The sequence below is a fragment of the Botryllus schlosseri genome, chromosome 1 (assembly GCF_051294905.1).
Source record: "Botryllus schlosseri isolate E-star chromosome 1, Bs_hap1, whole genome shotgun sequence".
NCBI classification, from domain to species: Eukaryota; Metazoa; Chordata; class Ascidiacea; order Stolidobranchia; family Styelidae; genus Botryllus; species Botryllus schlosseri.
The window spans coordinates 40,451,275-40,476,845 of NC_137236.1; the positions used below are offsets into that span (position 1 = coordinate 40,451,275).

Consider the following 25,571-nt stretch of genomic DNA (forward strand, 5'->3'; position numbering starts at 1 on the left):
TTTCCCGAATTATAACGACATGGTACAGCAATCATGATTACTTTAATTTTACTTTTTTTTATCAATCATATTATCTCATCGAATACTCACCCTAGTTCGCCACGATGCAATTATTAGCATAAATAATACTTGCGATGTATTATTGCAGTGGTTCTTAACCAGGGTGTCGATTGTATTGCTCAGAGGTGCAGCGAGGAAATGAGGTAAAAAAAACCGTTGACATATAATGCAAATTCAGGACATCCAAATTCTGAATAGCATCTGGAAAGCTTATGACACTGCATGGCAATGAGGCAGTGACAGCAGTGTTATACTCGTCGGAGACTGGAACAAAGCGTCTCTCGCGCTTGATTGGCTGTGTTCGATTTATTATTGTAACACTATCGGCAGCCGGTATTGGAGTCCATTGATTTTGAGTGCTCATTAGGTGTTAACCTTGAAACTTGGCCTAGTGCAGTGGTTCCCAACCGGGGGGGGGGATTCCTTGGGTGGAATTTTGAAATTTTTAGGGGGAAATCTGGCTTAATTTCTTTAGGAAAAATCTGGCTTTCGCATTTTATCGGAAGATACACTGGGTTCATGAGGTTTTTAGATTTTTATGGTACAGAACTGTTAAGTAGAAATTAGTTAGTTACAAGTGTATGTTTCTTTGGCGGCTTTCAGGCTATGTGTATGTTTCCCCAGACCCCCTGATAAAGTGAAGCTCACGAGACGATTTCGTTGAGTCTGCGACAGCCTCTCGACCAAATTGCTACGAAGCAGGAAAACGTCAAGCCGAATTCAGCACAAGGCCGCTAGTGAAATTGTTCAACTTTTCAGGCCAACATATGAGCTAACGTGAAAAACATACCGTACAAAATTCATCGATTCAACTCAAGTCTATAGCAAGCGGACTTGGTGATTTATTTTTCGTCAGCAGCTACTCGACCGGTCAAAACAGGTCAAATTTGACTGTACTTCACCAAAGTTTAGTGCGGTCCGCATTCGCCATAGTTCGGACAAATCTGAATATGTTTGGTCATTAATTGTTCAGTCAAAAAATGGTTGCGCGTTAAAAACCACATTTTTTCAGTCGCAGGCAACTTTTTCATAGGGGGGAATTTTCGCTCAAGTATCGGCCAAGGGGATGCACGAGACAAAAAAGGTTGGGAACCACTGGCCTAGTGTTAGGCAATATCGTCGAGATATACCATACAAAATCTTGGCAGCCATCTCAGTAAGAAACATCGTCAAAATCAACGCGCAACAATACCGACTTTCGCGTATTTTATGCGTAGGTTTAATGACAGAACAGCCAAAGGTGGCCTTAGGATTGGGGGGGCCCTGGGCGAAACTTCCAGGGGGGCCCCCATATATCTAGAAACGCAGCTTCTGGGGGGCTCCGCCCCCCAGACCCCCCTCTCAATACAACTATTACATATATTGCATGGTAAAAATATACTCCATTAAAATTTATGGAATGTTTTTGCTGTATAAAACTATTTCAAGGAAACGATGACAGGATTGCAATGACTCGAGTCGTGATATTTTGGTGACTCGACTTGGCTCAGATCAAAATATAAAAATAGGATTGACATTTGACTCAATTACAACCCTGAATAAGACCTAGAGCTAATCGATCACCAAGGTGACCAAACCATGAATTTGATAGAACACGCACATAGAATTGAAACTTCCAATGAATGAAGAAACTACTATGACCGGACAATTGAATTGATGCATTTAGTATTTCAAAAAAGCAGAAATCAAAATTATAATAGGAAATATGACACCAAAAGTAAAAAAGAACAACTATATGGAAACTATCATACGGGTACAAAATGATATTGGCCTGGTGTAAACTTACCAAAGCAGTCGAGACAACATGATTCATGAATACTCAAAACAACAACAAACAACAATGACTTCCCTTCTATGACAAGATGACTCTTACCAAGAGGAGTTTATGGTCATCAAGAATTATTACCGGATCACTCAACTCATGGACTATATTTCTACAGAGAAAGAAAAATTATTTATTCGTAATAGCTAACACAGCAAAAGTACCTACAGAAATGAACAAATACCGGTATATTACAAATCACCATTTGTCCCAGAAGTGACCTAACCAAGACATAGTTTCATGTTTATGGTAAATTTTACATTGAATGCTTGCAATGGTACCGGTCATAAAACAGGTTAGCCAGACCACCTCGTCTAAATGTCTAAAGATAGAATAGAAGAAGCTCTTGAACCTGACAATTAAATGAGATGAGGGGTCAGAACCAGGCTCATAATAATTTTCAAAATCAAGTCATACACAGCGTCAAATTCAAATATTGTTGGTGCAACACTGTCCACACAAAGATTGCGAACGCCAGTTTCAAGAGGAACTAAACATTATCCAAAACTCCAACTTCTGCCAACAATTTAGGCTACATTGCTGTCACAACTTTGAAATTATATATTCAATTTATTCAGCAAATAGCTTCCATATCATCACTAGAGATGAAAATTTTTGATTTGACAGAAATATGAGGGATACTCCAATGATTTTCATTAGAAATGACTTCAAACTTGAGTGCCGTACACAAAAAAGCTAAATTGTAACTTGAATGATATATTAGATCAACTTCTACAAGATAGCTCTGTACAGACCTACCAAAAATTCTATCAATATTACGATTGAATGAGCCGGAAAAGCTTGTTTTTTATCATGCGCCAACTTGAAAAGCTGGATATTGAACTTAAAAACTTGAAATTGTGATGTAGGCTACTCGGATATATTTCAAAATCACTTGTCAAATCTAAAAACTGAAATATACCATCAATTTGTTTTAGAGCTACTGACATGGAGCCTATTACTGAAAATGAATGAGATGCATGCACCAGTCACTGAAAATATATACTTACTGTATGCACTGTAGTAGTTTTAATGTTATTGTAATTTTATAGCACTGAGAAAAAGGTGTAGAATATTATTTAAAAATATCATGAACGTGATATCATTCACGACAAAATTCTACGTTAGCGGATGCGATCGCGTCTCTCGCACAAATCTCTCCTAAATAAAAATTAGAAGAAAAGGAGTAGCAGCCGGGTCTTCAAAATTATGTGAATACTTGGTGAGTGAATAGTGCGATACCAAAATCTGCAAGGATTCTGGGCGGGAGACTCAAAGCATGTTAATAAACCGGGTCGCCTTCAAGAGCATTTAGAAGATTTTCATCTAATTACAAAATGAATAGAGTGCGGTAGGCCTACCCAATACAAAGCATGCACTTCCAATCGGTGCAAATATTTGATCACCGGCCCCTCTTTACGACAACATATTCCACATTGGTGCATGGATATCCATGGTTATTCGCAATATGATAACTATAAATTGCGTAAATGTAGGAGGGGGCCCCCCTCATAAAATCGAGGTAAGCTTGTACAACGCGTGCAGAATTTAATGATCGACAACTGTTTACAGTACCAAATTTTACATGGGTAGGTCTGCATATATTTTCAGTTATTTGCAAAATGATAACCAAAAATTGCGTAAATGTAGGAGGGACCCCCTTATAAAATCGAGGTAAGCGCCCCCTTCATAAAATCAAAGTATGCTCTTTTACCGCGCACAGAAATTTGATGATCGACAACAGTTTACAGCATCATATTCTACATGGGTACATATATTTCCATGGTTATTCGTAAAATGATAACTATCAATTGCGTAAATCTAGGAGGGCCCCCCCCCCTCATAAAATCGAGGTAAGCTCGTACAACGCGTGCAGAGTTTGATGATCGACAACTGTTTACAGGACCATATTCTACATGGGTACATATATTTTCAGGGTTATTCGCAAAATGATAACTAAAAATTGCATAAATGCAGTAGGGCCCCCCTCATAAATCGAAGTAAGCTCGTACAACGCGTGCAAGATTTAATGATCGACAACTGTTTACGGTACGGTACCATATTCTACATGGGTACATATATATTCACGGTTATTCGCAAAATGATAACCAAAAATTGCGTAAATGTAGGAGGGCCCCCCCTCATAAATCGAAGTAAGCTCGTACAACGTGTGCAGAAATTTAATGATCGACAACTGTTTACAGTACCATATTCTATATGGGTAGGCCTGCATGTATTTTCAGTTATTTGCAAAATGATAACCAAAATCGCTTAAATGTAGGAGCCCCCGTCATAAAATCAAAGTATGCTCTTTTACCGCGCACAGAAATTAGATGATCGACAACTGTTTACGATACCATATTCTACATGGGTGCATGGATTTTCACCGTTATTCGAAAAATGATAACTAAAAATATGATTATGATTGACCCCTTTTTACGGTACTGTACCATATCCTTTATGGATACAAGGATTTCCAGTTATTCAGAAAATGGTAATAGTTGAAAAAAGCGCGTAAACCGGAGAAATAGTTGGAAAAAAAGCGCGTAAACCGGAGAAATAGTTGGAAAAAAGCGCGTAAACCGAGGAGGGGGGGACCCTCGAAAGCGCGTAAATCAACCAGGGGGGGCCCTGGGCGACCGCCCACCTCGCCCACCCCAAAAGCCACCACTGAGAACAGCGCTCACCTATTCTATACAAGACGTTTGGTTAGGCTCACCATATTTTGGAAATGTAAAAAGAGGACAATTTTTCAGAAATTCCAGACATGCAGAACTGGAGAAGAATTCTCTAAACCCGGTAAATTTTTCCCACTTCGTGATCGGTTGACTAAAAAAAAAGGTCATCACTTCCGCTCAGTGCTCAAAATAACGTTTTTCTCTCCACATTGCGAGGAGGATGACTATAAAAAAAGGTCTTCTTTTCGCTCATAGCTAAAATCACCGCTTTTCCCTCCGAAATACCCGCCGGAGCTTCACTTCTGCGCTAATTTGCGGCATATCACTCGCAATTTCCTCTAAATCTGACCTAAATTTTCAAAAAAGAGGACAAAATCTCAAAAAAGAGGACAAAAGGGCGTCCTCCGAGGACACTTTCAAAAAAGTCAAAAAAGAGGACCAATCTTCTCAAAAGAGGACGTATGGTAAGCCTACGTTTGGTACAAATCAAAAATCATTACATTGGTTCATGCTTATGCATGTGCACAACATAACATTCATGGCATATTTTGCAGTGACGTCCACGCACGGCAGACTGAGCTCAGCATGAAGCAGCGATTACTTTCCGTCGGCGCGTTATCTTTAATGTCATTTCCATGAACAGGTCATCCAGTGCCAGGACTGGATTTGTAAAATCATATTATATTGTTTCTTCAAATATGAAATAATGATAGCTGGGATCGTAGAACGGAGAGTAGTTTTGGTAATACGGAAGCAACCAATTATCGAATGTGACTACAGTCGAATCTAATTATCAACTCAATGTGTTGTGGAACAGATTTAGCAACTTGAAAGACGAATAGCGCTCAAAATGAGCTGTGTTCTCGAAAAAGAATTGAAACTATTAAAGATTTTTGGCAGCAACCAGTTCTCTCAGCATGCAACTGTTTTCGTGCTACAGATGCAATATTGTATCATACGGTTGCTCCATTTTACCTCATCCATCTCTGTGATATCGAGGTCACTCATCATCACATGTCATCGCTTCTTAGCTCTTAGCAAAATGATTACCACGCGATCAATCAGTCAGGAATTTTCGATACATATCGGTCGACAATAGGAAATAGGGGAGACCGGGGACAAATGTAACTAGGGGCAAATGTAACAATCGACCTCACCGCTAGTAGGAAGGAGAAATCAGCTTGATATTTTAAGTGCGTATTCAGTAGTTATCTCTCCTATTATACCTGGAGTTACGTTGAGCTACGATGCGAAACCCCGGAATAATTTGCATAAAAACGAAATTTTTGACCCTCGAGTAAAGATTTTCTGGTCTGGAATAATTTGTCTAGACGAATAGTACCTCAAGTAGTTACAACGTAATATGTGTAGATGGAACAATGTTACCATAGTCTACCGTGGTAATAGAAAGAATAGGACTTGCATCGCCGGGAAGGTATACCATACTGAGACACTAATCACGGTCGAGCGTGTCAGGGGCAATCGTAACACTCTGTTACTTTTGCCCCGTTACAATATGTTATCAATTCTGAATGTCTTTGTTCATATGTTGTTATTACCATTATTCTACTGCAGAATAATCTTGCAACAGCCAGAAGTTCACCAGAACAGATACAGCCTTGCGATACCAATTCTAACATGATCATTGATCATCTGTCGAAACGGCCATACAATAGTGGTGATGTGAATCTGACGGTTCGGTAATTTTCGTGATTCAACCACCTTTTCTCATGTTGATCGACTTTTGGTGTGTCGAACTTCAATAGTCATGGCTTAGTTCTCGTCCTCTGACTTTGATCATGGCCCACTTACATTTTGATATTTGATGTGAACAATTTATGTTAATTTTCTACAGCACAGAGAAATGTCATTATAGCTTTGACGCCACACAATGTTGCGTCCTCGTTTTACTATACTATCATCGGCCCATTCAACCAAGATATGTTAGCCAGGTCGGTTTCGCACCTTTGCAGGTGACCGAATGACCAACCCATTATGCCCGCTGAACAACAGAACCTTGGTAGAAGAGGTCAAATATGTGCAGGGAGATGATGGAATGAATGTGTCTCTTGTACACTTTGAGCTTGAACAAGACACGAAGGGTGATATTGCATTCAGATGCCATAAATGCGATGGGGCGTAGCCTGGAAGCGTTCAAACGTCTCTTCCTTTAGTTTCATGCAATATTACAATTTGTGCTTCCGTTTTCGTTGTTCATTTAGTTTGTGTTTTAGTTATAAATACCACTGTTACAATTGCCCCGCAAGGGAGGTACAATTGCCCCTGGGTACGGGGCGATTGTAACATTTGAGCAGCGATTTTTGCGACCAAAAATTTCCATGATTGATTGTTGATTAAGTTCCAGTTTACTTTTCATATCAACTATCGAGTTTTTGGCTTCTTTATATAAAACTTTGGAAATGAAATTTCCACGAGAAAAACACGTAATGCTGGAAAATACGAAAAGTGTTACAATTGTCCCCGGTCTCCCCTACGCCTATATGTGTACCACGAAACACGACGGTTTATATACTCACAGTTATGTTGCATTTAAAACTAAAATCAATTTAAAACAAGACCCTTGTTTAAAACATGTTTTTATTGTGTTTTTGCTGTTGTTCAATCCATGACGTCACGAATATTCAATTGTGGCGTCATAGAGGATTGGCATCGGCAATTGAAGATGTTGGGTAAAATAGCTCCTAAAACGAAATATATACGTCTAATGAGCTATGTCGTTGGCAATTCGCAATATTCCAAATGCACAAGTAGCGGCTCGTCCAGGGCAATTGGGGCATTGACCAACCTAAATGTTCAATGACAATGATTTGCTATTTATAGACGCTCGCAATCAATATATACTGAAATCATGGCGGAAATAGCATTCTTTTTGTGCTTTCGCTTGTAAATGCCAATACATAGCGAACTCTCGACGAAAATCGAATGATCTTCTCTGTTTTCGCTTTGTAAACGCCTACTCGGGTCTTGCCTTGGTAGCGCTCATAACAAGCTTTCACCATAGTGTCCTATATGGAGTCGACACAGTCAGATCTCACGCCTCAGTGAAATTGATTGACGTCACAATTTCCATTTGGCTACAGGCAATTTGACGGTCATTCTTGACCCGCTTGCCGAGCATTCAATTTCGTAAAACTGGTATCAATCGAAAGCTGACTCTGCACTGATTACGAAAATATAAATTTTATTCTGCTCGTGGCCCTGAAGCTCCCACAATCAGCCTCGAATTTTTTAATGTTACGGAGATTGGCATTGGGAAGCAACAATGCTGTCTGGTGAAACGAGAGAGTAGCTCAAGAGAAAAAGAGCCGATATCAAGGTGTCACCAATTTCATTAATATCTGTAGTGCAGAATATGGATTCGGCTATTTGACCGTACCTGTCCAGGGTTATTAAATGCAATATGGCTTCAAGTCAGCGTTGTAGCTGAACTTGGTTGATGTGTTCATAATGTCGGACCACTTGTAAATACCGGCAAACCATGCAGAAGCTTCTATAGCCTCACCTCGCTCGCTGCAACGCTATTAGGCAGAAGCTGAGCAGCAAAAATCTCCCGTATCTTTGCCAAGCTTTGCATACGAAAATGTGCATCCGTCAATTTGCAGCATCTCAATTCCGTCGGTTCAAACAGCCGTAAAATGCCGCCATCGAATATATTTACCATCCTTGTTGAGAAGTTTTGTACCACCAGTGCGGCTGGCGTAGAGGTTGTTGCGTATGGTTTTTAACAAATGGAGAGGGTCGAAAATCAAAAATATCTCATGCTGGGGGTTGAATATATTTTTGCATTTGTAAGGATACCGTAATTTTCCAAGTATAGTACGCCCTCATGTATAGTACGCACCCTGTATTTCAGTACTGAATAGTCCCGATTTCGTATACGATGTCATTCTGTTTTGCGATGTCACTCTTGAACAATCATTACACAACTATCGCTAATCATTACGATAGTAGATAGCAGCCGAAGCCTGCGAGGCCGGCGGCGAGTTAGTTTAGGCCAACGAAATGGCATCTTGCGCACGATGCCTATTACAGATGCGAATGCGCCTAGGCTAACGGTTACGTCATGCGCAACAGGTCTGTTGGAGATGCGACTGATTACGCAAGCGATATCTTGCGCACACGGCCTCTTATGTATGTATAAATTGCATATGCGATTGCTTGGGCCTGTCGTCGACGCGATGAATTGGCGAGAATTGCTGCTCACGACCAGGGCCGTAACAGCACCTCGTCAGCCCCCCCAAAAAAAACTTTGGTCTTGGGCACCCCATAGCATTATAGACCGAACTTCTGGGGGGCTTGGCCCCCCACGCACCCCTTCGGCGATACCCTGTTTACCGCTGTTTATCATATTCGTTACTACTTTGTTTAGTGAATCAGCTTCTGTGCCTAAACGCGCGAAATTTCTAGAATTCATGATTGAATCGGTCAATATGATCGGGGATTGTATTGTTATCAATTTTTGTCTTCTCTCTGCTCGCGTAATCGGATTTGCCGGCAGAGCTGAGTGAGGTGTGCTTGAAAAGGTAGGACCAAACCATAATAATTAAACATCTTCGGGCGTACATCCGTTGGCAAGAACGAAACAGCACTTCGCCAGGCCCCCCAAAACGTGGGTCATTGGCTCACACAGGGTAGGCTTACCATATTTTGGAAATCTAAAAATAGAACACTTTTCAAGAAATTTGAGACTTTCAAAACCGGAGAAGAATTCTCATAAACCGGTGAATTTGTCCCACTTTGTGATCGGTTGACTAAAAAAAGTTCATCTTTCCGCTCAGAGTTCAAAATACCGTTTTTCTGCCAATATTGCTGGATGGATGACTAAAAAAAAGGTCAACTTTTCGCTCACAGCTAAAATCACAATTTTTCCCTCCGAAATACCCGCCGGAGCGTCACTTCTGTGCTAATTTACGGCATATCACTCGCAATTTGCTCTAAATCTGACCTACACTGTAAAAAATAAACATGGATTTTATCATGGAAATGACATGACTTCCTCTTTCTCATGTTAATTCCATGAAAACACCGACATGGTTTTAAAATCTCATGTTGACATGACAAAAACTTCCATGATGGGACATGATGGGAGCCATGTCTGTGGTTATCAAGTAAGAGTATCACGTTGAGCTTTAGTGATATCATCATAATTATCATCATCATCGTCACTGAGAGAGAGGAAGAGAGAGAGAGAGAGAGAGAGACAGAGAGAGAGAGAGAGAGAGGAGCGAGAGAGGGAGAGAGAAAGAGAGGAGGGAGAGAAGGAGAGAGAGAGAGAGGAGATAGAGATAGAGAATAGAGCAGAAAGAATAGTGGGGGAGAGAAAGAAGGGAATGAGAGCATATATAAAGGAGAGAGAGAAAGAGAGAGGGGAGGGAGAGGGGAGGGGAGGAGAGAGATAGGGCAGAGAGAGTGGGGGAGAGATAGAGAATAGAACAGAAAGAAGAAAGGGGGAGAAAGAAGGGAAAGGGAGCATAGAGAAAGGAGAGCGAGAGAGAGAGAGGGGGGGAGGGGGAGGGTAGGAGAGAGATAGGGGAGAGAGAGGGGGGAGAGAGAAATCAGACTTATTCTCGTTTTCCCCATTGAGATGGTTTGACGATTGAAATGCGATAACCATGCCATCCCTGAATGCTGAACGTTGAGCCGGATAGCCACGGATACCAGTTTTTTAGTCTTTGGTCTGACATGGCCGGGAATTGATCATATGACCTACCGATCAAGAAGCAGGACGCTTTACCATTTCACTATATCGCTATTTCAGCTGAGTGACAAGTAAACATCGTTACATCCTCACAGGATATATTGCAATACACAAACATCGTGATTCGTACATAGCTACATCATCGCACGCAAACATAGCCGTTCGGTTACGGAGCCATAATGACTCCGAATTATCTGGTCACAAAACCAGTCATGCGTACAGTATAGACGTAGCGCTCAATTCAAAAGGATTGCAAAAAAGAGGAAGTTTGATGGAGTCGGTCATTTCATAGGTTGTTTTGTGAAAGTTGCAAAGTTTATGGCTTGTTGCTGTATTAAGCCGTGGATTGGATGGTAAGTATTGATGTATTTATTGTTCCTGTCTTCGTTGTAATATATCCGCCGAATCTGCAATGCGTCACTGGGTATAGTCGAACCTGAAGCAACTTAGTCGTATTCAGTCAGATACCGGCATATAGCGGGAACTGCCAAACGGCTGCAAATAGTGATCAAAGTTTACTGCGTATGCATTTGTATGTAGTTGTAGATCATGTGGTAGTTGGTAATGCGTTAGTAGTCCTAGACGTTTCACAAGCTTCCTTGCTTTTATTTTGTACCGTACTGGCAATGTTAAAGTGAAGTATTTATCCAACTGGAGGAATATTCATCCTGAGGTGATTGAAAAAACTTCAGCTTTAAAAAATATGGGATATCATGCTATACTCGAGCCTTTGATTCAAGATTTGAAAACCCTAGAAACACAAGAACCTGATGTAAATTTGTATTTTACAGATATACATACTGCAGTTGTTTGTAATGTTACTCCTGTGATATTTGTGACATTGAAAATGAGGCTGCTGGAGATCATGAACGACTGAACGAGTGATTACAGTGGATCACAGATCTGAGATAGCTGAAACTGTGAGAACTGTATTTCGGAGTAATATCGGGGACAGTATATTCAACTTCTATATTACGACGAGGCATTTGCCTCGTATGATCTCTCGACAATTCAAGATAAAGGAGTAATACGACTAATCTTGACAGACGCTGAAAGTAAGTAATTATTACCACACATAAATTGGTAGGCTACTATACTAGGATTACACTCTTAACGCATATTCGAAGAGTTGTTTCGGGGTTCCGAACGACACTGATTCCAAATATGACCTTGGTGTTTTCAAATTGTCTCTGGTTTTGGTGATATCCCATGGGGTTATTTTGACGAAGGTCACATTTTCACTGTATGGTCCAGATGAAAAAAAACGGCTAAGAAATTAAATCTACTTGTTATACTGAACACTGTATTAAATCAAAATGCAGTAAAATAATTATATTTAGGGCAATTGGATTTACCGTAATTTTCCAAGTATAGTACGCCCCCATGTATAATACGCACCCCTAAAATAGCATGTAAATTCTGGGAAAAAGCCTGTACCCATGTATAGTACGCACCCTGCATTTCAGTACATGAATAGTTCCGATTTCGTATACAATGTCATTCTGTTTTGCGATGTCACTCTTGAACAATCATTACACAGCGATCGCTAATCATTATACAATTAGCGGGATTGTCTTTGAACGATAGTAGATAGCAGCCAAAGCCTGCGAGGCGGGCGGCGCGATAGTTCAGGCTAGCGACACAGCATCTTGAGCACGAGAAGACCTTTTACAGATGCGATTGCTAATCATTATAAAATTAACGGTATGGTGTCTAAACCAGTGGTTCCCAGCCTTTTTTGGTGGCAGGGCCAAATTTAGAACTTAAGAGTACGGTCGGGGCCGCACGAATACCAGGGCAATGAAAGAAACCCAAAATAGTCATCAAAATATGAAAATTGCCACTGTTCCGATCATTCGCTTGATGCCATTGGCCATTGTGTTGCCGCGCTTCCGTTGTTCAGAACAATCAACTTCTGGTGGCTCTATCGAAGTAGTTTTATTGCCCTGGCGATATTTCAATTCGTTTTTTGGAATCAGTGCGACACTTGTTTCCGATAACCACCGACATATCAAATTATTCGGACGCTTGGGTCGCGAGCAATAGGACTACCAATTATGCTGCTTTTTGTCGGCTAAGCAGTACGCATCTCGGCGTATTCAATCGTGAGTCACTTGCTGCACATCTATCCGTAAATTAGTTATCAATACCCAGGGCCGTAATAGCACTTCGTCAGGACCCCTAAACGTTGCTCTTGCCCCCCCATAGGGTGATAAACCAAACTTCGAAGCCCCCCTCAGGTTATAGACGGCTGTTTACCGCTATTTATCATCGAAATCGGGTGTCCGTTTCAGGCAGTTACTCTCGACTAATCGCGCGAGGCGCGAAAAATTTATCTAATTCATGATTGAATCGGTCAATATAATCGGGAATTGCATACATATTGGTATCAATTTTTATCCTCTCTCCGCTCACGTAATCAGATTGACCGGTTAAGCCGAGTGAGTTGTGTTTAAAAAGGTAGGACCACTCGATAATAATTCTACATCGTCAGGCCCCCCAAAACACTTAGGTCTTAAGCTCCCATAGGGTAATAAACCGACCCCCCCCCCCATCCCGTTGTTCGATTCTGCCACGAAATCAGAATCACCGTTTAGTGAGCCAGCGTGAAATCTTCGATAATTCAAAATAAAATAGGTCAATAAGATCGGGAATTGCATATATATTGCTATCAATTACTTGTCCTCTCTGCTCAGGTAATTAGATTTACCGGTAGAGCTGAGTGAGGCGTCTTGGAAACTGTAGGGCCCGTAAATTATAATAAACATATTCGGACGGGCAGACCCGTTGGTAGGACTTCGTTACATGATGTTATTTCGTGACCTCCAGTCTGCTATATAAAAAAATATAGAATCGCCCAAACGTACCAAACTAAAATTTGCACACGATTTGAAATTGGTAGTTCTTCACTGGCATATAATTCTTCCCTGTGGGATGGTAGCCTAATTGTCTCGTGAGTTTCGGATTGCCAAGACAGGAACATTCGGTGCCATTAGGCGCCTATGGTCAATAATACCTTTATGTATTTTGTATATGCATAACGAAGTTTTCGGTCAGCGTAAGGGCAGTGCTTTTCGGCCAAGGTTTTCTCGCTGCCGATCGTTCGGGCACACTTCTTGGAGTTGCATGTTACATGGCCTAAAACTTTATATGTCTTTGTGCGTCGTGGCGCGGTAATGGCCAACGCCGATATGCCCACTTCGACAAATCTTGCGTATCTTATCTTGGTGGAAGAGTAGCCAATAATTATGGTAGTTGGAAACTTGAAATCGCGTCCCGCGCGAAACATTTTTGAAAAAGTTGCATACGATTCCATAAAATACTCTATAATTTATGCTAATTCATTAAATAATTTTGAGCCCCCTTCGAGCTCGCCTCCCCCCAATTTGGGGGCTTGGGGTGCGGCAGTTACGGTCCTGTCAATACCTATCTGTATACCTACATTCCTACATCTACAACCCACAACTTTCCTGCAATCCTAATTGAAAACTCCAAGCCAAGCACGAGTATTTTATAAATATCTATATTTTTTCATAAATCGATTTCTCAATATTTTTGTGCGGGCCGCAAGAAGGCTAGCTGAGGGCCGCGGTTGGGAATCACTGGTCTAAACGATAGTAGATAGCAGCCAAAGCCTGCGACGCCGGCAGCGAGTTAGTTTAGGTCAACGGACCGACATCTTGCGCACGATGCCTATTATAGATGCGATTGCGCCTAGGCTAACGGTTATGTCATGCGCAACAGGTCTGTTGGAGATGCGACTGATTACGCAAGCGATTATATCTTGCGCACATGGCCTCTTGTGTATGTATAAATTGCGTATGCGATTGTTCGGGCCGGTCGTTGACGCGATGAATTGGCGAGAATTGCCACGCACGAGTGCCTATTAGTGACCTAATTTTGCTCACGTACAAACGGCAAACCAACTCAGCAGGAGATCCCGTGCTTTTGCACACGACTCTCGTTAATTGGATACACGTATTACTACGCGCGATGGCTGAAAGTGATGCGCGATTGGAAACAAACATGAAGAATGAAGATAGGTGTGATTTCAAGTTTTTTATCGAGGGAGATTTTTTTCAAGCGCGTTGTTCCCATGTATAATACGCACCCCCCCGATTTTAGGGCAAAAACTCGTGAAAATTTTGCGCATTATACATGGAAAATTACGGTATCATAATTGGAGTTTTTTATAGATTATTTCTTCAAAGACCACATCATATTTAGAGTTGTGCCCCTTTAATTTCAACCTTGCAATCGATTTCTTACAAGCACGTTGCTATTTTTGCGCTGAAGAGATATTTCCATGACTAAGCCAAGTATTATCGTGACTCTTCTATACTTGTGCAGAGAAAGATGTTTGCAAAGTCAACACATCTACCCTTCCGAAGACGAACTTAGCGTCTACGAGCATCAAAAGGAAATAAGTCAGAGTGGAAATAGAGGGTGCCAGATGAAGATATGCTGCAAGATTGAATGAGAAGAACTTTTAAATCGGGCCGCGACAGTGTCGTAAATGGAACATCAGCAAGAATACTGATGGAGAATGAAGATCAGTTTGGACCCATGCTCCCTTGGTAGGTACAATCTAACGCAGTGGTTTCAAACACAACATTGCCATGATCGAGTCAACCTGCGACTTTGCAACAAACTCACAAAGTGTTCGTTTTACAGAATGCTATGATAGTACAAAACAAACTACATATATATATTCCTGAAATAATTTACGATAGTTGTGACATATCCTCGACCACAAGCCCGACCTGTGCTTAAATTGAGACTACTGATAGTACTAAAGGCTCCTGCAGACAAACTTAATTAATTAGCTATGATGTAAATCTGTCAAATGTTCAGATTTTGGAAGAAGTGAAAATATGTTGCCTGAATCAAGCCTGTTTGGATGTTGACTTGACCTCAAAGATTTTGGAAAAGACTTGGAGCTCAGCACTCAGTCTCCTGCAACCGCAAGAAATTCAAAAAGTTATGGGTAAGTAAGATACTTTCGCAAATTTAGGTAGTTGGCGGTCAATAACTGTCGAGTAGTTCTAGTCGCGGATTGTGAAAAATGATTAGTTCAAATTTTAGTTGCGGGTTTCGGGAAGTGAGTAATTCTTGTTCCAGCTTCGCAGTTGTGTAGGTGCTCAATAACTGAAAAACACATGTCATCGCGAGGGTGGGTTGAAATCGAATAGCCTACCCGAGTGATTCCACAGATCTAGTTGGTTCAGGGATGGGCAATTATTTTTCTCTGCAGGCCACTTCAGTAATAGAAAGTAAGTTGGCGTGCCGAGCCAAACCAACATGTTCAGCTATATTCTCCAGTGTATTGATTTTATTTATAAATGGAAAGCAGTGAATTACATTTTTAATAAATACGTCTCCGTGGATGTGTTGATATTAGATAGCCTAATGAGAAAAGTACGGTTAATTAACGAAATGAAAATTTATATTTATTTTCCCTCCTAATTCAAGATAATGTTAAACATGATACATTTTGAATTCTCTGTAATCCAGGTATTTATATCAATACATTAAAAGGTAAGCTATATCTTAACAGTGCGACTTGATGAAATTGACATATATATATATCGGTTTCGGCCAGTGTTGGGATGACTCGAGTCATGACTTGACTCGAGTCAGACTCGAGTCAACTTTTTCGAATGACTTGACTTGACTCGAGTCTCTTTGCTAAAATGACTTGACTTGACTTGACTCGGAGCATCAAAAATGTGCATTGACTCGTGACTCGGAGCAAAATTCACGAGTCAATTTCAAGTCATCAAGTAATCGATGTCGATAAAAATAATTGTATCTTAGATATGGTCGGATTGCTCGCGAAACGCTGGTGTAACCCGTGAGAGCTACTAATCATTCAAATGATCGTGCGTTTTACTGAGCCTCCATTGTTCTCTCACAAATATATTGACCGCAAACGAAGTGATCGAAGCTTATAGCTTACGATGTCGTAAGTAGCAAAATGTATATTTCTGTTCTCTGTTCTTACCTTAACCAAACCTCTTGTTTTATTGAAATTGAATTCGAATATAGTTTATAGTCATCAACCATTGGCGCAGGCTCGAATTGTATCATGTCAATTTGTAAGTGGGTAAATGTATTGCATCTTATCAATTCCTTTCTTTATTTTCGCTGGTAACTAAATAATGAGGCTGTACAATTACTTACGTAGTTTAGCAGTTCTACGTATAGCCTATGTGAGCGATACGGCGCCTTATTGCGTGTATATTTAACTCTATATTCGTTCATTGGTTCAGAATCAATGATCACTCAATCTGTATTTCAGACAGCCAGCAAAGTGCAATGACGTAATCATGTCTCATACTTCGAAAAGGCAACTTGACTTGAATTTTGACTTGACTCGTGACTTGACTTGACTTGACTCGACTTGACTCGAGTCACCTCCAAAAATCGAGTGACTTGACTTGACTCGAGTCACCTTCGAAAATCGATTGACTTGACTTGACTCGAGTCAAAATGTGCAATGACTCGAAATGACTCGTGACTCGAAGGTTGTGACTTGATCCCAACACTGGTTTCGGCCGACATGTGGCGGTACTTTTGGTCAAGATTTCCTCGCCGTTGAGCTTTTTTGCAGCACACTTCGCAGAGTCACATGTTAGCCGAAACGTCATTGTCAACGTCTTGGTGTGTCCTGACGCGCTAACGGCCGACGCCGAAATGCTGATCTCTATAAATTAGCTGTTCTTGCGGGTAGTGTGGTACCCATATTATTATCAAAACATCTAGTCACTATATATCGCGCGAAGAAAATTTGAATTAAATTTCATAAATTATAGGATTTATGTCCATTTACGAAGTAATTTTTGGTGCTTCGAGCTCGGGCCCTCTCCATTTGAGGGGTCTGGGATGCGGCAGTTGCGGCTCTGTGTTTAGTGCTCCATACCTTCTTTGCATTTCAGCTTTCGACATTCTTTTTATGATATGTCCATTCACCCTTTATGTATGATGAGGTCTCAGTCAAAACGCGCACTGACAATGGCAACAAAGAAGGTTTGAACCAAACTATACGGAAGGAGTCACTTATTGTGACTTATTGTTACGACTTAGCTACATTGACTTGATTTTAAATCTGGATTACGCATACAAGCTTGGGAGGGACGTACGCTATGTTATCGCGATACATTATTGAGCAGGTTTCAAAGTAAATCAATTTCCGTTCCAGCTCAGTTTATCCAGCTTATGGTTTTATTCAGCAATATTCAAAAGTAGGTTTTGTGTTTTTAATTCCAAAAAATGGCCACACGTGCTTCTCAAAATAGCGGGGCTCACTTTGCCCATGGCTGAGTTCGATGTATAATAGTTCGTTAGTTGCGGATTTATAAAGGTCATTACTTAATAGGATATTATAGAAATAGGGTATTTCAAGTTGCCGATATTAAAAACTGTCTGGTTCCTAAGGCAATGTTGAAATTTGCATATTTTTTGCCACGCCCATATTTGCAGTTCACACCACACAAACAGTAACTGCATTCATTTAATTTTTGTAACTGCATTTATTTAATTTTTAAACCGTTTTTTTCTCGAATGTTCCACTTGAGCTGATCTCTCGCCTCTCATTCAGGTAATCAGAAATTGGACTGGGTGGTCGGCATACCCACCATTTTCAATGAACGCTTCGACAGCTTCCTGATTATGGATAAGGTGAGTTGTTGATAATGGTTAAAACTGGTTTGCTCAATAATACTACAAGACAATACTACAATAATAATAATAATAGTTAATTCAGATTCAAGTGCTCGAATCATTATGCCCAGCCCTACAAACAATGTGAGTTTAGTGTGCGCCATTGCCTCGCGGGAAAACCAGTCAAAAACCATTGATATTGTTAGTTGTGATTTAGTTCGTAAGCTCCTGATTTTAAAAGGTTGCTAGTACTAGTTCTAGTATCAAATTTTAAAAAGTTCTAGGTATAGTTGTAAGTTATAGTTATATTTGTGGATTTTGAAAATTGAGTAATTTTAGTTACAATTCTCGTTTTGAATTTTATAAGGTGATTGATTAGTCCTAGTTTTAGTTTTACTTGCGGATTTGAAAAAGCGAGTAGTTCTGTTTTCGGAATTCCCAGAAAAGACACAAACAACCTTTGGCCGGGTCGCAATCACCAAAGTTGAACTCCGTCACCAAAATACAAGTTTTCAAATCCTGGATTTACCGCCCATCCGTGCAATAATCCATCCATTTATTAATAATTGGATGATCGTAGGTCGTAGCATCAAATAGTATAGTGGTGCAGAGGTAAAGGATTGGAAGACTGTGCATGCGTGCATACTTGATATTGTCAAGTGAAAAGTAGATTTTGTACATAGCGAGACAATTCATAGACAAGGTCATTGTAATGAGGTGCTAATAGATTTTTGTCATCTTAACTGGCTGTGATTGATACAACTTTAAACCACCTTGGAAACTATTCATATGTATTCTATCAACCCGTGTGCCTTGAATAGTGCATGCATGGTAATGACATTTATATTCATTATAGGATCCGAAGAATGTCAACCCGACGATGAAGTGCGATACTCTTCAGAAAAAGTGGACAATCCATCTCGTTTGGGAATCTGTCGATGGACTAATGAGTTTCCATCATACAGTGGCGACATATTGCGTTTTCAACATGAAGTTTGCGCCAGCGTCAGCGAGTTCATTGAACTTTTCGCAGATTTTCTTGCAAACATTCCAGATGTCAAATACAGCTAAATACATCTAACCACAGGGTATGTGTACATTAATAGAGGTGAAAGGTCAATTTGAAGCATTATTAGGACATGGGTAGGGACATGGATGTCAACAGGTCTACATGGATGTCGACAAGTTATCATGGGCCTTTTCCATGTCAACATGACTCAGGTGGGACCAGGTCTAGACTATGGGTACACCCATGATTATTTTTTACAGTGTATAATTTCAAAAAAGAGGACAAAATCTCAAAAAAGAGGGCAAAAGGGCGTCCTCCGAGGACCCTTTCAAAAAAGTCAAAAAAGAGGACGAATCCTATTAAAAGAGGACGTATGGTAACCCTACCATAGGGTGATGAAACGACCCGTCCATCACGTTGTTCGCGTTTGTCACGAAATCATCTGTACTGTATTGTGAGCCAGCGCGAGGCGCGAAAATTTTCGATAATTTATGATACAATCGGTCAATCAGATCGGCGAATACATAATATATTATCAATTTATTTTCCTCTCTAGTCACGTAATTATTTACCGGTAGAGCTGAGTGACGTGTCTTGAAAACGGGAAGGCCCGTGAATAATAATTAAACATCTTCTGGCGGGCGGACCCGTTGATATGACTTCGTTACATGATGTTATTTCGTGACTTCCAGTCTGCTATATCAAAAAATATAGAATCACTCAAACGTAGGCTTCTAAACTAAGAGACGCACACGATTTCAAATTGGTATTTCTTCACTGGCATAAAATATCTCCCAGAGGGATGGTATTTGTCTTGTAAGGTTCAGATTGCAAAGACAGTAACATTCGGCGTCAGTCATTTAGGCGCCTATGGACAATTAAACCTATTTGTATTTTATATATAGAACGCAGTCTTCGGTCAGCATAAGGGCATAGACCTTTTCGGCCAAGGTTTTCTCGCTGCCGATCGTTCTGGCACACTTCTTGGAGTCGCGTGTTCTACGGCCTAAAACTTGATTGTATGTCTTGGTGGGTCGTGGCGCGGTGATGGCCCAATACCAAATAATAAAGATAAATGGCTAATTGAATTGGCGCACTACGCGAAAAAATGTTGAAAAATTGGCTCAAATTTTCAAAAAATACTTTATGATTTATGCTAATTCACGAAATAATTTTGGGCCCCCTTCGAGCTCGGGCCCCCCAATTGGGGAGTTTGGGGTGCGGCAGTTACGGTGCTGGATATAGCCTACATATATATTTATTTGTTCATAGGCGCCTAAATGGCTGGCGCCAAATGTTACTGTCCTGGCAATAAGAACCGCACAAAAAATCACATCTCGCAGATATACCTATCTGAAATCGTGTGCGTCTTTAAGTTTAGTACGTATGGGCGATTTGAATATCTTTTGACATAGCAGACAGGCCACGAAATGTCATTACGTAACGAAGTCATTATACCCACGGGTCCGCCCGAATATGTTCATTGTTCAATTATTATTTACGGGCCCTACATTTTCCAAGACACCTCACTCAGCTTTACCGGTAAATCTGAATACATAAGCAGAGAGAGAGGATAAAAAATTGACAGCAATATATACGCAATTCCCGATCATATTGACCGATTCAATCATGAATGATATAAATTTTTAGGGCTTCGCGCGGATTAAGCCGACTAACCTAAGAGTCCAACAATTTGTGCTGAGAAGTAGCGGTAAAGAGGTATCGGGGTGAGGGTTTGGTCTGAGTGGTGCAGAAGTTTGCTTTGTCGCCCTATGGAGGGGGGGGGGGGGTCAAGACCAACGTATTGGGGGGGCTGACGCAGTGCTGTTACGGTCCTTTTGGAATCAAGTCGGAGAAATCACCTTTTTTGTTAGTCAACTCACCAAAATTTAGCTGGAAAAGTATACTTTAGAGGTCGACTCGAAAATTTGACCTATTATCTTAGTTAACTCGCCGGTGATTTCAGTCGGTATGCCCATTTTTCGGTTCCCAATATTTTGGGGGCAATGATCGGTGTGGAATTTGAAAAGGGAGCGATGAGTCGAAAAAGGTTGGGAACCACTGGATTATATCTTGCGCACATGGCCTCTTGTGCATGCAATTGTTAAGACCTGTCGTTGACACGATGAATCAGCAAGGATTCCGCGCACTCTTGTAGCAATCTGCGACCTAATTTCGCTCGCGTACAAACGGCAAACTAACTCAGCAAGAGAGCACGTATTGTGCAGAAGACTCTCGTTAATTGGCAATACGCTTCTCTATTTGGCAGCGCCGTACACTCTATAATACGAATTACGGCGTACGGGGCATTGGAAACAAACATGAAGAAAGGTGCGATTTCAAGTTCTTGATGGAGGGAGATTTTTTTCAAGGCTTGCTGTACCCATGTATAATGCGCACAGCCTATTTTAGGGCAAAAAATCGGTAGAATTTTGCGCATTATACATGGAAAATTAAGGTATTCCCCACTAGAAACCATTGAATTCCCCACCACTGGGAACCACTGGTCTATTATATCGCATTACGCTAACTGTTTATATGTATCCTCACATCTGCACTACGCTTACCTACCAGTGATGAGCGGACTGTGATATATTTCGGTCCAAGTCCAATCCTGAAAATTTTTAACTCACTCCTACTCCATCCTTTTCCAAAAATATTTTCAAAATTCACAGTCCAAGTCCGGTCCTGAAATCTTTCAACTCAGTCCTACTATATCCTGATCCAAAAATATTTTCAAAACTTACAGTCCAACTCCATCCTGATCCAAAAATATTTTCAAAATCTAAAGTCCCAATCTATAAATAAAAAACAGAAGAACATGTTATAGAGAATAATTAGGCTATCTGAAATATTACTCTGGTCTGTGAAAAGATGTATATTTCCAATGTTTGCCTTCACTCGAGCTGCAGTGGGCCTACATGACACAGCAACTTTAATTTTACATTTTAGCAACACGAATGTAAATATCTAGACTGGCAAGATGGCTATCAATACCTAACCATCAAATCATGAGCAATGTGCATGTGCGTACATACAATGACATCAGGGTTGATCAATATAGTTTTTTTTATAAATTTGACTGGCTAGTTGATAAAATTGTTAGGTCGGTTTGAACAAACGCTGCACATCAAATTCGATTCAATTCCAGCCTGTAGAAGCGAAGTTATTACAACTGGAAAATTTTCAATATAATAAAAAGTATACACACTTTTTCGAATTATACTGGCTGCCCGTCCCTATAAAGTTTTGTAAGAAAATCGTGCATAACAAATTTGACTCAATTCCAACCCACACGGTATTTACTGTGGGATATTCTCTCATCAATAATTATAGATCTGAAACACTACTTTGAAGATTCATATTGAAATGAACCCGAATATTTTCGGCAGAAACTCGTCAGGGGTAATCGTCAGCAACTAATAGATAATTGAAAATAACATTGTATATCATCAATCGTATCACAAAATATGACAGCCGAAAATATCCGGGCTTATTCCAATATGAACATACTATGCAACACCATTTTTCTAACCCAAAATTTTCCACTTCAAAGAATTCACCTATACCGGTTGGAATTCAACCAGTAGCATCTTTAGCCAGTAAATTTCGAAAAAAAAGTTATATCTATCCAATCCTAATGTACCTACTATCCATACCAGACAAACAAATAATATAGTCACGTTCCGGGTCAATACACAACAATTTTGCCATAGTAGTTTGTTCCGTGAGTACATAAAATATTTTAGACGAAAGAACCAGCCAAATCACAATATATAGGTGAGCAAATACCACATTAACGATCAACTTGAATCAACGTCCATTGGCAACACTGGGAACAATTCTTCTCTCCATCCGCCCGCACTGAGCTATATAAACAAACACTGAGCTATATTAAAATACCCCGCACTTCTGGTTGCGAAATCAGCGTGCCCGAGTCCGGATTTTGGCATGCGCAAAGTCCAAGTCCAACTATATTTTTGAAAATCACAATCCGAGTCCAAACTTTTTTCTCAAAATCACTATCCGGACCTAACGAAAATAACCCATAATCCTGATCCTGTCCAATCCAATGCTCATCCTGCTACCTACCTCATCTTAGAAAAAGTTCTGGCGCATACAACGAACGTCTTGCATTTTCTGCCGATGGCTATGCAACTTCTTGCCCCCTTCTACGCTTTCGCATGATAACATACGCTGATTAAGTCTCCTCACACCGCAACAATCCAACCAAATTTACTACAAGTTCAAATGACTAATTATTGTTTATTTCACACTAATTCTACACATTACATAACATGAAAATGAGCTGCATGAACAAAATACAATCAGCGAAAATTCAGCTACTACACTCCTAGTCTAAGCTAATGTACTTAGTAGTCATTAACAATTTTCTCGGTTGTGGCTAATATTATTGTTGTTTCAATCACAACGGATAATGAGGAATATTTGTCAACAACAAAATGTTACAGAATGTCAAGCAGCGAAGCAAAATAATTTTGTAATAAGTGTTCAGTGAATAGTATTTGGATAGTATATTCCTATTGAAATGGCCCCGTCTATTTTCGGCTGACAATCACTAGGTGTAATCGTCAGCAACTAGTGAGGAATTGGAAGGAAGGAATATACTATTCAATTGTATATTGCAGCTCTGTAACGCCAACAAGCTCTTTGAATCACATTTATACGATTTCATAAATTCCGATTGTTATACATTTAAAAATTGCCTCTTTATCCGTTAACTTGAGTATATTAGACCATCAAGAATTAATCATTCACATATAATAATAAGCATGGTCACTAAGGGGAATGTGGCAATGATATTTCGATTTGGTCATTTGGAATCACCAAGCTAGCATAAAACGTGAACATCGAAATTGAACCATGAAAATCATTGACTTGAAATACAGCGACCATCATTATGCAACAGCATAATATCAACCTTTTTGATGAGAGAGAGAGAGAGTCTTTATTTTGATCCAACCAATATGTCATGAAATAGCTAGCCAATGAAAGTTATAAAGTCTGTTAGATTAGTATTTTTTTTTCCGTGACGCCAACTGTACTCAAGACATAGAAAGTGATCACGTAATGGTGACGGAACATAGAAGATACTACATAATTGATATTACATTGGGATTCATGCACTACTAGAGACATCTATGTTCAACAACATTTTTTTTTTCATTTTTTTTTAGTTATTCATTTTTTATTCTATTTTTTTATCATAATCAACCATTAAAAATGACAACACACTATACACGATACATGTGGGATTAGTAACATTTTTTTTATTCATTTTCCGTGTTTTGTATTTTTTTTGTACATCATATTCAATTATTTAAAACCATAACACCTGATCACTAACACATATCGAGATTTTAGTCTTTATATACACATAACTACCTTCTACAATCATCGTGAAAGTTTGCATGAAAAGTATAGTGGCCTAGAAAAAGTAACATCACGAATATACATGATAATGTGTGTAACCGCTGGCCAAAAATATTGATTAGAGTTGGTTAACGATTGCTGATTTGACAAATAAATTTCAGCATAATTATTCTTTGACATTCTCCGACTTGATGATTTAGACAGAGAACATTGGTTGCCACGACGAAATATACAGTATGACAACAATTCATCATAGAAGACAGAAGATATGTATTTTGAAATGATTCAATTCAATTGTAACTTGCGTATCAATCATGATAAAAGCTAAATATCCTGCATCATGACAGCTTCCAGTGTACTCTAGTCGAAGAACTTGTCTGTTCAAATCCATTACATCAGTAAATAACACCTTAAAACACGCATGTGATGAAAAGCGAGAAACGGAACGATATATGCGGATATGAATCTTGTTTTTGTTGTGTTTTTAAACTTGCGCAACTTTTTCCAGTTACCTAACTGTGAAATGCACGATATAAATCGCATCATTGCGTTGTAACGTGTCAATTGTATCAATCGAATGCGAAATCTTCAACTTGAATTCTGACATGCAACGCAGTCGTTCTGCTCGTGAATCTCAATTTTGTTGATGAGGAATTTTAGGCTCTTGTACACAATTACTGTCGTTTCATCGGTCGTCTTTTATTCCGCTCTCTGAAAAACAAGTGCTTCTGAATAAATCCATATCCTAGTTAATCAAACAAGTTTGCCTACTATTCGGATTATCAGATGGAGATGCACCGTTCGCTTGTTTACGTCATTACAGCGTGCAAAATAGAATTAGACTTTTTGTAAACGACCTGGGCTCATCGTCGGATGCATTGTAGGGATTTCATCTACAGATGGACTATGGATTTCTATTTTTGCAAGACGATTCTCGAGCATCTTCGGCTCGCAGTCCAATATACGGCATCATATCAATTTAGTACACGCATTTCTTGTAAATAAACTTGCAGGCAACACATCGTATATCAGGGAGCTGCATTGACCGGGACGCTCCACTTCCTAGTGGACTTTGTTAACACTTCACATTCCCATTACGTAAATTACAGTGCAGTGGAAAGATGTCGAGTGTCAATGACGCTTGGAAAGATAGCTCAACACTTGGTTTGATAGAAAGTGTCTTTTTAGTGCCACTAGGATCATCTGTATGAGTGGAAAGGTCACGAA

At 39.9% G+C, this 25,571-nt stretch overlaps 2 protein-coding genes and 1 long non-coding RNA gene across 3 annotated transcripts in view; 2 read left to right on the top strand and 1 right to left on the bottom strand.

The window, feature by feature from the left end:
* LOC145436443 (uncharacterized) overlaps positions 1 to 25,571 on the bottom strand; it is a 512,022-nt gene that overhangs the window by 391,819 nt on the left and 94,632 nt on the right. The window lies entirely within an intron of this gene.
* LOC145436382 (protein bicaudal C homolog 1-like) overlaps positions 1 to 25,571 on the top strand; it is a 788,516-nt gene that overhangs the window by 42,872 nt on the left and 720,073 nt on the right. The window lies entirely within an intron of this gene.
* On the top strand, positions 10,023 to 11,255 carry LOC145449715 (uncharacterized). The gene is made up of 2 exons (XR_013918332.1): positions 10,023 to 10,632; positions 11,071 to 11,255. It is a non-coding gene; the product is annotated as an uncharacterized LOC145449715 (long non-coding RNA).